Source organism: Dipodomys spectabilis, unplaced genomic scaffold (assembly GCF_019054845.1).
Source record: "Dipodomys spectabilis isolate Male_0828 unplaced genomic scaffold, ASM1905484v1 ptg000136l, whole genome shotgun sequence".
NCBI lineage: Eukaryota > Metazoa > Chordata > Mammalia > Rodentia > Heteromyidae > Dipodomys > Dipodomys spectabilis.
In genome coordinates this window covers 14185448-14202337 of record NW_024870813.1, presented here as the reverse complement: position 1 = coordinate 14202337, position 16890 = coordinate 14185448, and positions in this window count along the sequence as shown.

Below are 16890 nucleotides of genomic sequence, written 5' to 3'. Positions count from 1 at the left end.
CTCTAATAACAACAGATGCTGGAGGGGATGTGGACAGAAGAGAACCTTATTGCACTCTTGGTGGCAGTGTAAACTTGTTCAAAGATTTTGGAAACCAATATGGAGATTCCTCAAAAGACTCCACATAGAGCTCCCCTATGACCCAGCAATCCCACTTTTGGTCATGTACCCAAATGTTTACAAACAAGACCACACTAAAGCTACCAGCACATCTATGTTTATTGCAGCATTATTTACCATAGCTAAGATATGGAACCAACCCAGATGTGCTTCAGTAGATGAATGGATCAAGAAAATGTGGTATATATACACAATGGAATTCTATGCCTCCATCAGAAAGAATGACATCGCCCCATTTGTTAGGGAATGGAAAAACTTGGAAAAAATTATATTGAAAAGTAAGCCAAGCCTGTCTCTGGTATGGCATGTTCAGAATTTGAAAATGAGTAGTTAGTAGTCATAGGAATGTTGAGGAACAGATATATTCTGTCCTCTTAACAATTAGTCAGTTTTCAAATTTAGGAGTTTCCATAGAATTGAACTGTTTTCTGTTTTAGTAGGAGACAATACTAAAATAATGCTTTTTTCAAAATAATGGCAAGTCTATTCTGAAAATATTGTATACTTTGATAACATTCAAGTTGAATTCCCTCCGATAAAGAAAGAGCTAATTCAAATTAGCAGGCAAAATGTTCATTTTTTAAAAGGTAATACACATAGAATAATATTTATTATACCAATACAGTGAAATTATATTTTATGCAGCTCATTTTAACTTAATTTTATTGTCAAGGTGATATATAGAAGTCTTGCAGTAATTGTAAGTTAGTGAATACATAATATGTCAAAATTTTTACCCCTCCCTCATTTTTCTCACACTTTTCCTTCACCCCAATACTCCTCACAAATCGTAATGTAAATTTCTAACATGTTGTCTTGTGAGTATTGCTATTGCTTTGATTCGCCTTTAGTCCTTTGTCTCGCCATTTTATTGTTCCACTTCCCTTGTCAAATGAAGATATATATATATATATATATATATATATATATATATACAATACACAGGATACTGAAATCAAATACAACAGTGGACACAACATAGAGGAAAACACAAAAGAAAAAAGAAATCACATAGTACATTAAAAACAACAACCACAAAGAAAAACCTCTCTTTGCATATCTAGGAGTTTATTTTGCTCAGTATCATTTTTTTGTGTTCATTTATGCATAGCTATTGAGCCATTCTGTTCATCTGCTAGGACTACCCTAGATATTTCCTAGTTATTACAAATGAGGAAAACCATGGAATCTGTCTTTGTGTCTTGCTTATTTTTCTTAGGATTTTTTCAAGTCTTTCCATTTCCTTATGAATTGGAAACATAGAATTCCTCCGTACATATATAAACCACATTTTGTCAATGCGTTCATCTAATGAGTGGTATATTGGTTTAAAACATGATTGCATGTAAGTATCACTTGAAGCCATTCAAAAATGACAGATGCCAACTCACCAGATATACTCATGTCATGATTTCCAAGTAAGATAGTATTTTATGGTGGTACAAGTGTTAAGATATCTGAATGAGTCTAATGTATATCTTGCACTGAATTAGGCAGGAAGATATCCAATACCATATAGGATAAAAATGGTAGTGAAAAAATATTTCCCCTGAGAAAGATATAGGAGGCTGCCAGAAGTATGAATTAGTTCAGATAATTTTGAAGAATTTAGAAATGCAAGCTCAATTATGTCTCTTTAAAGAATAATTATGCAAGTGGAAGGGAAAAAGAAGGGTAAGAGAAGAAAATAACTGACAGCAGATCATTGTCCCTAGTTAGAGTATAAAATGATATAATCTATAACTTCCAAGTTAAAAAGAGACCAGTTATGATCTGTCAATGGCGATTGAGGAATTTTCTATTTTAAAGAAGAATCAATTCGAGGAGTCTTCAGTCACATCAGTAAAGCTGTATGTGCAATCTAATACTTGGTGTTACTTATCCTACATTTATAATGAGTAGGCTGATAAGATATCGGAACATATCTAAATATATTTCAATAACATCCCAAACTGATATGGATAGATGGGTCAATAATTGGAACTATAGGACAAAGTAGACTTGTCTGTGTTTTAGTTCAATCTATAATCTCCTGGCTAAATAAAGTTTTCAAAAATGTTCAGAGAATACCTCTAAAAAAAGTTCATGAGTTATATCTGTATAATATTTCTAAGGTCAGGATAAAAGCGTTTGTTCCCAACATTTAGAATCAACAGGACCTGTTGAATTTATGGATCCAGAATTTTATGTCTTCACATTCATATCTCAACATTTTATTAATATGACTTTCACCAAAACACTGTTCTTATTGAACTTGTCTATGTCCTTTTACTTTTCAAATCCAAATAGTAGATTTTCTTCAATATCTTCCTGAAAATTCTTTCCTTCCTTTTCTTCTGTAAATCTGTGTTTATTACTTTTTTGTTTCCTTATTTATCTCTTTCCTCCAATCTTATCCACACTGATACTCACATTGTTCACACTTTCAGCAGAACTTTCCTTTTCCTCTTCCCTTTAATAATGTCCCTGATTTTATTATTATTTTTCATATTCATGTTAGTGGATATTTTGATGATGTTCAAACAGACCTATCTTTGCATCTGTTTACATAAACCTTAGAACAATCAGAGAGTTTTTTCCTCTAAATCCATCTTTTCCACCTGTAGTCCTTATCATCAAGAATGTAACTAACATAGTTAGGAGACAGACATGTGGAAACACTTTAGAGTTCCTCTTACCCTACCTCCACCCATTAGATGAACGATCAAGATTTTCTCAGTTTCTGTAACTAATGTAATTTCTATGTACTCCTTTTTATACCCCTGACACCAGCCTATTGCAAATACTCATCACCAGTCACTCAGTCCTAAAACAACTGTTTACAAAGTGTGCATTTTTCCCCATAGTCTTTTCATATTGGTCCTCTCCATCACCAAATGGCTCTCCTTGTAAGCACACAGAGTGAAGAACTCAGACAAAAATTCTAGTACCATTATTTACTCACAACATTGACTGTTGGTCTTATATTTCTCATCTGTAAATGGATGTAATCTACTAGAAATATTAAAGAATATAAATATTGATTTCTAGAGCAAGGAAAAAGAAAGTAAACAGTCCTTACATTTTCTACCTTAGCTTACAAATAAGGAAAGAGTCAAATTCAGTTTGTTGGTATAAAGTCAGAAATAGTTTCATGAAGAAATAAAAATAAATTTTAACTCCTGGCTCTGCAGCTTGTGTCCTTTTATGGTAACTGCAGATAAGTAAGTGGTATTATGTATATTGTGTCATGTATTTACAGCTGTAATGAAGAACATACTCTTAATATATCATTGGAAACATTGGTTATTGAGTAGTGTCTATATGAGAAAGTTATTTGAACTAATCACATTAAGTTGAAACCTACATCTTAGTCCATCAAAATATGGAAATAATAGATTTTATTTATAAGAAAATAATATCACCAAGAACAGTGAGTATACATTAGAAAGACTGCTCGCATAACATTAGGGTTTTTACTGTCTCTACCTGTTTATGTGATTGTATTTCTTGATATTGAAACTCTCCTATTTTATTCTGGTTTTTTTTTTTTGGTTCATCATGGGGCCTGGACTCTGGGCTTGGCACTGTCCCTCAGCTCTTCAGCTCAATGTACACTACCACTTGAGCCACAGTGCCACTTCCCACCTTTTCTGCTTATGTGGTGCTGAGGAATCAAACCGAGAGCTTCATGTAGGCAAGGCCAACACTCTGCCACTGAGCCACCTTCCCAGCCTTCCTCTTGTTATTGTATGTCATCCAACGCTGTTTATAACTATGCACTCAATGTGGGAAATTTAGCTTCAAAGATAATTAAAGTGTTTTTTTTTCCTTTTCAATCACAACATCGTCATTGTTAGGCTACACTCCATCCAAATTATTATTAGCATCATAAGTGCTAATTATTGAACGTCGGATATGTGTCTATGATTTTACTATTATTTGTCTATTGATTAATAATTTTAATGTTACCACTGTGCATGCATCCATATTGAAATTTTGAACAAATAAACAAAAAAACTAAACCATATCAGGTAACTTGACTGTGTGCTTATAACAAATTATGGAATAGATTTTTTGAAGCATTGCAAATTCCTAATCAGTATTAATTAACTTCCTCTCTCTCCTTAACTACAAACAAATATTTAAGAGTTTGGGCAGAACCTTTTCAAGTAATATACTGTAAATGTAACTACAATATCATGTGTATATCTAAAATTCCCTTGAAAGTAATAAACTCTACTTTATATTGAAATATTAGTTATTTTATTCTAGGAAACTTTTAGAAAAATAGACTGTATATCTTTGAAATGAAAAAGGTAAAAATACTAACATAAATGTTTTAGAGGGAGTCTGTCATATATATATATATATATATATATATATATATATATATATATATATATATATGTTATGTGTAGAATAGTTCATTTTTAGAGATTATTTGTCATCAGAAATATATACATATATCTAAATTTATTTGCAGAATGATATACATCATAGTGAAACAAACATCTTAAAACATAATTATAATTAATAAATAACTTCATGAAACCAAGTGCCGGTAACTCACCCTTATAATACGAGTTATTCTGTGTGCTGAAATCTTAGAATTGTTTTCGAAACTAGCCCAGACCGAACAGTACTTGTTAGATTCTTATCTCCAATTAACCACTAAAAACAGGAATTAGCTCTTTTCCTCAAGTTATAGAGTGTTGTCTTTGACAATAAAAAGGCTTAGGGACAATGCCCAGGCCTTGCAAACAACACCCACAACATCAATTGTATCACATTAATTTCACAAAAGCATCTTTTAACTGCTGTGAATATTTCTTAGAAACATGAATACATACCCCTGAAAAATGTTAAGTAAAAAAGTATAGAATATTTACGTCTATGTTAAAGACATGAATATTTAGATTGTTTAAGATATTTAGGTAATGATTACAAGTTAATAATAATGATAGGTAGGTCATATATTGGGACTGGTTTTTTTTATTCTATTTTACAAAAGTAATAAAATGATATTTATAATGATTATATAAAATTACTCTTGCTTAGTATTTGAATTATCATTTGATAAATATTTTTAAATGGTTTCCAAAGCAAAGGAGTCTCAATTCTTTTGTAATTTCAAAACAATTAAGAAAATGATTTCAAGGCTGGTTCACTCTAAGTCTATGTTTGTTTTCTTCTTCTAGTTTTCATATGTTAGTAGAAATTAAAATTCCAAAAATTTAATGGATATTGGCATTCAGGAACATCTTCACATATACTAATATTGGAGTCGCTTGAGTGGAATTGTTTTATTTCATTTGTTACTTTCACAAATAAATCAAGATGATTGTATATTTTGTTCTTTTCACTGCTTTTGGCTCTTATCTTGATAATACGTTTTTCCTAGTAAAGTAGAGATAAGCCATTTGATTGAGCAAGTAACATATGACTTTCATAAAATGCAGATGCATAGATGTCTTCTCTCATTTCCTAAAAGTTTCTTCCAGAAAAGTTTCTCAATTACTTAGAAGTTTTTCCCCTTCCCCTCTACAAATTATACCGACATCAAATACAGTGAAAGCAGGGGTTATACTGTGGGGGAGGGACATACAAAACAACAAAGAAATAATCTTATAAATGTTTTAGAAACAATTGCATGAAAGAAAAAAAACATTTGAATACATATCTTAGGGTTCATTTCCTTAACATCACCTTATCTGAACTTTCTGCTTGACTCAGACATATACTAAATATTGCAAATAAGGGAAACTATGGGAAAGAAATAGGGATACAGGTGGACCCATTGCAACAATGAGATATACAAGTCCTTATGTCAAAAAATGAACTTTACAACTTTGGTGGGGGGTGTAGGGAGGAGGATTGGGTGGGGCGGCGGGGGAGGATGGGAAGGAATGGGAAGGGGAAACAAAGGAGGAGGCTACAATGCTTGATAAGAAATATACTCATTAAATTGTCCATGTAATTGTAATCCCTCTGTACAGTATTTTCACAATAAAAAAATAAAAATAAAAATAAATTACTTAGAAGTTATGCATAATTCCTAGGTATAGGTATTCCAGTTATCACATATACTTTTGGATTAAGTTATCTCTGTATAAATTCAAACGGACAAAATACCTTCAAAATAAACAGAAATCACATATTTGTTTTTTGGTTTTGTTTTTTTTTTTGGGTCTGGTCGTGGGGCCTGAACTCTGGGCTTGGGCACTTGAGCTCTTCAGCTCCAGGGTAGCGCTCTACCACTTGAGCCACAGCCCCACTTCCGGCTTTTTTTGTTTTGCTTATGTGGTGGTGAGGAATCGAACCCAGGGCCTTGAGCATGCAAGGCAAGGGCTGTACCACTGAGCCACGTTCCCAGCCCCACATCTTTGTTTTAAATGCAGTAGTTTAGAAAGAGTTTTTAGCCAACACCAAAAACATCTTTTTTAGCTATTCTGCATTGTGTGAAGAAGTTTTAACAATAGTTTTTTTTTTTCCTGACATGTAATTCACTTACAATATATTATCACCTTTTATTGTATACATTTTAGTGCTCTGGAAGTAAATTGTACCTTCATAGGTTTTCAAAGCCTAATTTTCACAAACTTGCATTTCTTCAAATAGAAATGCTGTAAATTTTAGAACAGACATTAAAATAGATATAAAATTCAGTTACCGGAATTTGCCCAGCATACATCCTCTATATTTGGGGGATCATTTCCAGGGTCTCACACATACTATACAAGTTCACTGTCAATTAACTACATTCTCTGTCCAAAAATGTTTTTACTTCTGTTTAATACATTCATAGAAGTGTAATGCGTGGATCCTATACAATTCTTTTTCACCTTTTGAAGGCTTGAAAACTTGTTTGCTAAAATGACTGCAGTATTATACAAATCGATCACAATGAGAAATATATCAATTTCTCCACAAATGCATTACTATATTTTGCCTCCTCTTTTTATATTATGGTCATACTAGTGAGTTTTCTTTTTATTATTTCTTAGACACTAAAAAGGAGCTTAATTCATATGCTCCTCCTATTGGCTATTGATTTACATATGTTATTTAAAGAAATATCCTATTCAGGAAAAATTTATATAGATTAGAAGATATAAAAATACTTAAGTTTCAGAATCATTGTAGCATTAACATTGTAGCATTAACAAATACGTGCCCTCTGTTGGATATGTTTTCATTTCTGTTATAGTGTCCCTTGAATTATGAAAGGTTATCACTTGATATAATCCAGTTCTTGCTTTTCTTTAGCCAGTAATATTTTCCATGTCAAATTTTTAGAAACCTTTACTGATCAATGTCATGAATTTTTACATTTAGGTTTTATAGGTTTTTACATCTCACATTTAGTTTGATAGTCATTCTTTATAAGGTTTGAGGTAGGCCAGGTGCCGGTGGCTCACGCCTGTAATCCCAACTACACAGGAAGCTGAGATCTGAGGATCGTGGTTTAAAGCCAGCCCGGGCAGGAAAGTCCATGAGATACTTATCTCCAATAAACCACTACAAAACTGGAAGTTTTGATGTTGCTCAAGCGGTAGAGTGCTCACCTTGAGCTGAAGAGCACATGGATAGCGCAAAAGCCCAGAGTTCAAACCCCATGACTGACATACAAACAAAAAAACAAAGGATTGAGGTTGTAGTCTAAGATCGTTCTTTAAATCTAGAGAGGCAATAGTGCCAATACAACCATTTAAGATTCTGTTTTTATTTCATAAAATCATAACATCCTTTTCAAAATCTGTGGACCATAAAACTAAGAATTTATTTTTGACAAATCTGTTACCTTATTCTATGTGTCTGTTCTTATAGTTGAACTATGTTGTCTTCACTACTAAACATGGTAATACTATTCAATCTAGTATGAAGGCTCAAGCTACACCATTTTACAAGATTGCTCTGACTGACCTGTATTCCTTGAATTTACATACGAGATTATTGAGCAGGTGGACCAATATTCTAGAGATATCTAAATATTTCATAGTCACTCATATTTCACACCTTGTGAAAATACACACCCCTGATATTATATATAGAAAATGTCTTTAGAGACTGCTCAATGCAACTAAAATTAATTAAGGAATGAGATAAGATTTAGATAACAGTACAGCATAATAAAGCTGAATTATAACGACTTGAGGTATACTGCAGAAGAGGGCGAGAGGGGGACCACATAGGAGCTGTATGTCATTGGTATTGTTTCAAAAAAACAGAAAGACTTCAGAGAAGACAAGGAGAAAAATAAAGTGTCCTGAATCTAGTTTCTTTTTAATCCACCTGATAGTTTGGACTGAAAGTCAGATAACATGGGAAAAATAAAATAGAAAATAAAGCATTGTATAAAGCTGTTACAATGTAAAGAAATTGTAATAGTAATATAATTCATTTTCAAAGAAATAAGAGAAAGAATAACAATAACAATTGCTAATGTGGATAGAAGATGGATCACATTTTATCATATACAATTTTGAAAAAACATACTAGGAATGAAAATTTAAAAGTCATAATTTATAATGCAATTTGAATTATAACTTGATAGAATAGCTCAGTGGTAAAACATTGGCCTAACATATGTGAAGCAATTGTGTGATCTCCCAAGCATTGCAAAGTACACACAAAGCACACACACACAAAATTCACATAAACACACACGCACACCACATACACACATTTGGAATATTGTTATTATATTAAACAAAGGAAATTATCACAAATAGTAAAAGTATTTTAATATATGAAATCATAGTATTGCTCATACTATTTAAAAGTTTAGTAGAAATAAAATAGTCACAAGATACTTGGATTCTTATAGATTGAGTAAATTGAAAATTAAGAAATAAAATACATGAGAACTTTACAAACAAGTTTTAAATAATAAACATTTTGAAATATTTGTCCTTTTAGTTTGACAAAAGATTGATGTTACTGGTGTTTTAACTCAAGATTTAGAAGATGATAACCAAGTGCTCTATATCTTGCTAGGGATAGCTATATCTCTAATCATTACACTCTGGAAATTTTATAATAAGGTCTCATAATTCCTCAATCTCTCCCGAATTACAAACCCTATTTACACTTCCCACCATAGTTAGAAATTTGAAACCACAAATTGCTATGCCCAGCTCAAACATTTTTTTTTAATTCAAGTACAAATATTTCCAAAAAGTGACCAGGTAATAAGGCCTTTTTAATAAAGTATGTGCTTCTTGAAAATACAGCATTTGTTACATGGACAAATATGTTTAGGACTATAACAAAATAAAATTATTTAAATTCACCAACCATATAAAATTTAAGAAAATAATTTTTTACATATTCACATGTTAACTATTTTGAAAGCAAAATATATGTCTGAATAATTTACATGTGTTATAATTATGCAAAACTAAATTAACTAATCTACAACTTTGAAAAAAGAATTACACTAAAGAAACAAAACAAAAGAAGTTCAAAATTTGAAATTTAGAAAATAAAGTGTATTCTTTAGTTGACTTAAGTAACAGTAAACTCTCTGTATATCAATTTTATAATAAAAAATGCATGAACAAAGAAAGAAAAGTATCCATTGGTCAATAACAACAGGAGAAACATCAGTAGTTTTTTTTTTGTGTGTTCAAAAAAATCAATGGAAGAGATAACAATGTTCCTTCCATAATAAATGTAATCATTACCTTACTTAAGTAACTGTATCCCCTCTGTACATTACTTTTACCATAAAATTAAATTGAAATTAAAAATAAACTAAATAATATACCAATTAAGAATTTGTAGAGAGCTAGGAAGTTGTTTAACTGGTAGAGCGCTTGCCTTGCATGCTTGAGGCCCTGGGTTCGATTCCTCAGAATCACATAAACAGAAAAAAAAGCCAGAAGTGGCGCTGTGGCTCAAGTGGTTGAGTGTTAGCCTTGAGGTAGCCTTGAAGGACAGCGCCCAGGCCCAGAGTTCAGGTTCCAGGACCAGACACCCCCCCCAAAAAAAAAAACAGAATTACTAGAAGCCATTGGTTAAAAACTTTTTAGAAAACTGCCCTAAGTACCCAAGTAATATAATTTGATAATAGTATTTAAATATTTCAATTTCAGCAGAGAAGCTAAAACATTAAAAACTGTTACAAACTAAAGTAATAAATCAGAATATATTACTATTTATAATAATCATAAGATGAATTTATAGTGGTAGTTAAGTATGTAAGAAATGACGCAATTTGCCATTCATTTGCACTTAATAAGTGAGAAAGAATTTTCTAGGTCTTTTTGAATATATAATAAGTTTAATGAAGAAACGATTCTTTCACATCATATGATAATCAGATGAAGCTGATATTAGAACAAAGAGCAGATTGTAGTAAGTTTTGGATGTTAATGTATATACTTATTTTGGTTGTGAGAAATTGTGTTCAACTTGGGGTATTGTTTTTGTTAGACTGGTTAATTTTAGGATAGGGGTTCCCTTTCCACAAGAACAAGCACCTGATCTGTCTTTTTAGCCTTCTCATTACCAATGGCATAAGAGTTGCAAACCAACTTGTCTAGATTCCTACCTTGGCTGGCCTGGATTCCGCAGTCCTTCCAATCTTAACCTGTAAATAGTGCAGGATGGTGGAAATAATACAATGCAGCTAGCTATAGATTGAGAAGGAAGTCCACTAAACTTTTGGCCTGGGTTCTGTTCTCAAGCCTCCTCAATAGTTAGTTCATATAGAAGCCCCTACTGCCAAGCAGTAAGAGTATTTTTTTAAAGCAACTAGACATATATATTACTTAGGCATGTGAACACCTCAGGACAAGAATGAATAAAAGAGCATTGAAGCATAGAGGACAGGCCCAATGTTAACTAGCTACTTAGAGGCTGAATAAGCTTAGCTGGCTACTCAGGAGGCTGAGATATGAAGACCACTATTCAAAGCCAGTCCAATCTTGAAAATAAATGCGATTATCTCAAAAAAACAGAAGTGGAACAATGGCTCAAGTGTTAAACCACTATCCTTGGTGACAGAAGCTTAGGGAGAGTGCCTAGGCACTATCAAGCCTCAGGAATGATGAATGAATGAATGAGCACTTGCACATGCCCCTGCGTGTATATGCGTGCATGTGTACACACACACACACACTCTCTCTCTCTCACACACACACAAACACACACACACACAAATGAGTATTTCAATGCGAAGTTCTTTTTTTTTTTTAACCTTGCTGTAATCTATTTCCCAGTATTAGTTTACAAATTAACAAAATCAGCTCAGAACCTCTTTACATACAACTCATCTTGTTTCTCTAAAGTCAACCCTCTTTTTGGAAGCAGGCTTTTATTTGACCCAAATGTAAATTATTCAGAAGGTCGATTCATTTCCCTCAATTCTGTAGAATTAGATGATTGTTTAGCTTCCTCCAAGCAATATAATTTTGTGAAATCCTGCATCAAGCAACGTATTTCTTTCACTAGAAGGGAAGCCTCTGTCAAACAATTAATAATAGGTTTTTTTCTCCTTGCTAGCATCTGTAGTTTTATTATCTTCATACGTTTCATGGTCTGTCTGTGTATGACAAAGACTGCTGTGAAAATAAAAAGACCCTTCACAGCACTTATCATTTATATACCATTCATAGATATGAAGGTGTTTAAATATTACTGAAATTGCTTTGGAATGCAGCATGTTCACATTGACTATCGTGAAAAATAAGAATTGGTTTCTCAGAACTTGATTGAAAGAAACAAAAGGAAAAGTGAGGAACAACTCAACACATACATTCAAATGAAATTCAGGTGGACCTGTTGCAACAATGAGAAGTACAAAATGTCATGTCAAAACCAGCTTTACAATGTCGGTGGGGGGGGGGGGGGGAGGGGGGGTATGATTGGGTGGGAGGGAGGGGGGAGGCTGGGAAGGGAGGTGAAGGGTAAACAAAGGAGGAGGATGCAATGCTTGGTAAGAAATGTATGCATTATCCTGCCCATGTAATTGTAACCCCTCTGTACAGTATGTTCTCAAATAAAATAAAATAAAACTTAAAAAAAAAAAAAAAAAAAACAACCCAAGGAAACAAATTAATTCATTACTCAAGAACTTGCAGGAAATAAAAGACTTAAAAAAACATCAGCTATGACAAGCTTATGAAAATCCTGACTACATATGAGTCTACTCTTGTGAGGATAGAGGTTAAAGCCCAGACTGGACAGAAAGATATTTACACAATGCCATGCACCTGTTATTCTAAATTCCAGGAAGAATAACATAACGTGGACTGAGCCCAACATCATACACAAGTATCTGAAAGATAATCAGGATAATTTAGGGCTGGAGACATGACAAAGTGATATGAACACCCATTTAGGGGGCACAAGACACTCAATTCAAACTTTAATATTATGGGTATTAAAGTAAAAAGCTATGATTTTAAATAATTGGAATAATTGTGAGATTTCAGTATTTGAATGGAAAAATGCATGAGAGAGAATGAACCCATGGTGCAATGCTTTCAACTTAAGTGAAAATGTTTTGGGGTACTTTAGACAAAACAGAGTTACCTTGCAAATGAGCATGGTTGTGCATTTGAGTGATGGAAATATTTTACTTACACAAGTGTAAATTGAATAGATTTTATTTGCGTAGATTGTTTTTCTTGAATTACGAGCCTGGATGATGTCCCTGAGATTGTTCTCTCAAGGCTACCACTCTACTACTTTGAGCCACAGTTCCAATTCTGATGTTCTGTTGGTTGTTTGGTGATAAGAGGCTCCTGGAAATTCCTGTCCAGGATGGTTTCAAAACATGATTGTCAGATCTCAGCCTCCCGAGCAACCAGGATGCCAGGCAATAGCCGCCGATAGTATAATAATTTAGTAAATTGTACAGTTACTGAAGTTATTCATTATCATTATAACCTGTGTAATATATGTGTGTGTGTGTATATATATCAATGCATATGGATAGAAATATTTTAACATATTTTTGTATCTACAGTAGATTTATAAAGCCATCCATTATAAAATAAAATGGAAACAAAAGTTAATAAGCAGCAAAACAAAGGAAATTATCACATGTTTCTTGTTGCTGAATGGAATACGAATTGCGAGAATAAGTTTGGGAAAACCATCTCTACGTTAACAAAATGGATAAGAGGTATTAATTCCAATCAATTTATTTGCCCATATTGTGCAACCTCACACATGAGTGTCAAAATCAAACCACACTTTTTGTCTTTGCTTTTAACTCACTTGTTATAATTTACGGGTTAGTTGAAGTAATCAAATAAAGATTAAAATAATATTATGTGAGGCTATGAATTAGAGCTGAAAATGATTTTAAATCTGATACCTAATTAAATTGCATATTTCTTACTTTTACTCTGTCATGTCCCTCATTTCCACATTAGGAAAGTACGTAGAAGGTTCTCACTAAATTATATGAACATTTATGAAATAATGTATTGAAAGAATATGGGCACAGTGTGGTTTTAGCTTATTGAGACCTGTAAGAGGAATTGTGTTTCTAAAGACTTGCAATACATTGTGATGAAGGTGAAGGGAGGGATGTGCTTATTCTGGAAAACTGGCTAGAGGATTGCTCCGATAAAGGCAGTGATGAATTCTTCCAAAAAGTTACAGTAAAATCACTTTCACAACCATGTTCACTGCTGCAATATTCACCAAGTTACAGAAACAGCCCAGATGCTCTTTGGAGGAGTGATGGTTGGAGAAAGTGTGGCACCTATACAAAATTGGATTGCATCCATCCATTATGAAGACTGTTACATCATTTGCAGCAAAATGGATAGATCTAAAACTATATCAATTAAACTAAGTCAGAACCAGACACGCAAAGGACCCATGTTCTGTCTCATATTTGGAAGCTAGAACTTTATTACAAGTTTACACAAAAATATTAACCAAAGCATGCTATTTGCGGTGGAGTATTTCAAAGGTGTAATTTCTTATAAAAGTGAACTTTTAATCCAACAAAATATATATCAGGAAACTATCACTTGGAAGATGTGAGGGGAAGTCAAAAGGAAGGAATAAAGAGAGTTATGGAGGAAGAGAGGGAAAGTATAATATTCAATGTACATAGTATGAAACTAGGAAAAATTAAGGTGGGGTGAGGTTTGGAAGGGTGTGGAAAAGTTATATAAAGATCCATTATACTTAAAAAAAACTGATTTGTTGAATGGAAATTACATTGTCCAAGTATTTAAGATAATAAAAATATAATTAAAAACAATGGAGACATCTGATCTTAAATTTTATTTCCATCTCTTTTAAAAAATAAAATTGTTTGCTCTATAAATTCATCAGAGGGATGTATTTTGTGGCTAGCTAGATCATTGCACATCTGTCTCTCTCTTCTCTCCCTTTCATGCTTCACATAGGTAATATGATTGCTCCATAATTATCCTAATTTATTTTGCTTTTATATTTTTGGTTGCATCATTTCACTTTCTGCTCTGCCATTTCCCAACTAATTTACATAGAAGGTTTTATTTCCTATTTTCTCATTCCTAGAATAAGCTGCACATGAAGACACCACTGGTCCTCATTTTCAGTCTGTACCTTTGAATACGGAGGAAAATCTTTCCTCTGCTCTCTACCAATTCCCGACTCTCCAGTTAGAATAATTTAGAATAGTAAAAAGGATAAAAGAGAAAATAAATAATAGTGAAACAAACAGATGCAGAAAATTCACCGGATTTTTTTGACCAGTTCATCCAATGTGAACTATTGGGGAAATACATGGACACCTCATTCTCACTGGCACTCAAAGTTTCTGGCTAGGCAATTCTGATGAAGATCAGGAACAAGAAAAAAAAGTGAGAAATGGTATCAATTGCAAGAAAAAATGGAGAAGGATTCAATCAAATTTCTTCTTTGGTCTGCCGAAAATAATCGCCTTACTACAGTGCAGAGACAACTTTCCAAAAAGGCCACTCATGTGAATACTAGGGATAACAATGAATATACCCCTCTTCATCGAGAAGCCTACAGTGGACACTTAGACATTGTCCATGAGTTGGTGGCTCCAGGTAGATATTCACGTAATAATTGTCAATGGCTGGACACCCCTGCACAGTACTTATACATGGAATAATACTAGAGTGGTTTCTTTATTTCATCATGATGCAGATACCAATGGACAAACTAAAGGCCTCTTGACCCCCTTGCATCTTGCTGCTGGGAATAGAAACAGCAAAGTTATACTAGATCTCTTTCTCTTGAACCATTATATCACACCAGGTCTGAAGCACAACTTGGAAGAAACTGCATTTGATATTGCCAAAAGAATAAGTATGTATCACTACTTCTTTGAAGTTCTGGAAGGCTGTACAAATTGTTCTCTAAAGTCCTAATGGTTTGGTTAAGTTTCTTAAATTTCAAAATTGCCAGTCCATCCTATGTGTCCATACAATATATTTTAACAATACAAAGCAACAACAATATCTTACTTTAAAAATTCATGGATTGCATGGTATTCTTCCAAGTGAATTGCCTGAGTTTGATGTCAAAATATATTCGAGTTGTTTGTATACTAATGATTTCTGTAGAGTTATTTATTTTTTAATAAGAAATAATTTTAACTTATCTGTTGAAATGAGTAGTACAGAAACTAAAGATATTTCTGATGCTTGTCTGAAAAAAGTGTATTTTAAAATATTTAGTATTCTGTTTGTATAATATCCATAATCTGTTTCATTTTCTCCTTGATATAATACTTTGAATTCGACATTGTTTTATAATATATAGGTTCTTAATAAACGTGTCCTTTCAGATTGCATTCGATATAGAAACAGTTAAAGATTCCTTTAATTCCTAGGTCCTTATGGAATTTTATTTCTTTGGAATAAAATGACAATGTTATCTTATTTCAAAAGTTTTATAAAAGTTATGCTATGTAAAGGCCTTTCTGAAAAGGTGAAGATTGAATACATTGATGTCAAACTAACTTTTTTTCTATGAATTACATGTATTATTACACTTGTATATTTGTAATCAACTTTTTAATAACTGTTTTTCATTTCTTGCATTCGAAGAATGAAAAATATGGAATACTTCACAAATTTTCATATCATTAACATGGCTCTTGCACAAGAGCATTGTAATTCGGGTAGACGTGCTGCTGAAGCATGTAGTATCCTGTAAATTTAAGTAGTTAATGATGCAATCTTAAGACAGGCATATATCCTTGGTTGCCTATTTGTAACAAGGAAACCTTATTGTTACCTAAATTTCTTGTTATTTTTTGTTCAATTGTTCACATTTGCAATGTTTGTCAATAACTATTTTAAGTCTTTTTCATTTGAAATTTGATCATACTTTGAAGCCTTTATAGCTAGGTCCAAAGGTGATGGCTTTTCAAGTACTTACTTATCAACTGATTTAGCTTTGTGGAGCTAATGGATTCAAAGTAAGCCTTGCTTAAGAGCTACTTCTAAAATTCTCCAGCTTAAAAATGTCACAAATGAGGTCTTACTGGCACAAATGTCTGCCTGACCCATTACCCTTCTTCCATGTAGGAACAGACCAACCAGAATATCTTACTCTGACAGCATAGCTTGTCTTACTGGAGCAAAACTAATCTTAGTTATAAGGGATCATAGAGAGATGAACAGTTCAGACAGAACTGTTCAGACTAGAACGTATTTTAGTCAAAATATAATTATTTATTATCCCTACCATTTCAAAAGTAGCTAAAGCCAAGAAGGTGAAAAAATTTTCATATGCATGATTACCTAGTGTCCTGGCCTGTCTAAAATCCAACCAGGCAGGAACTTACACCACTGA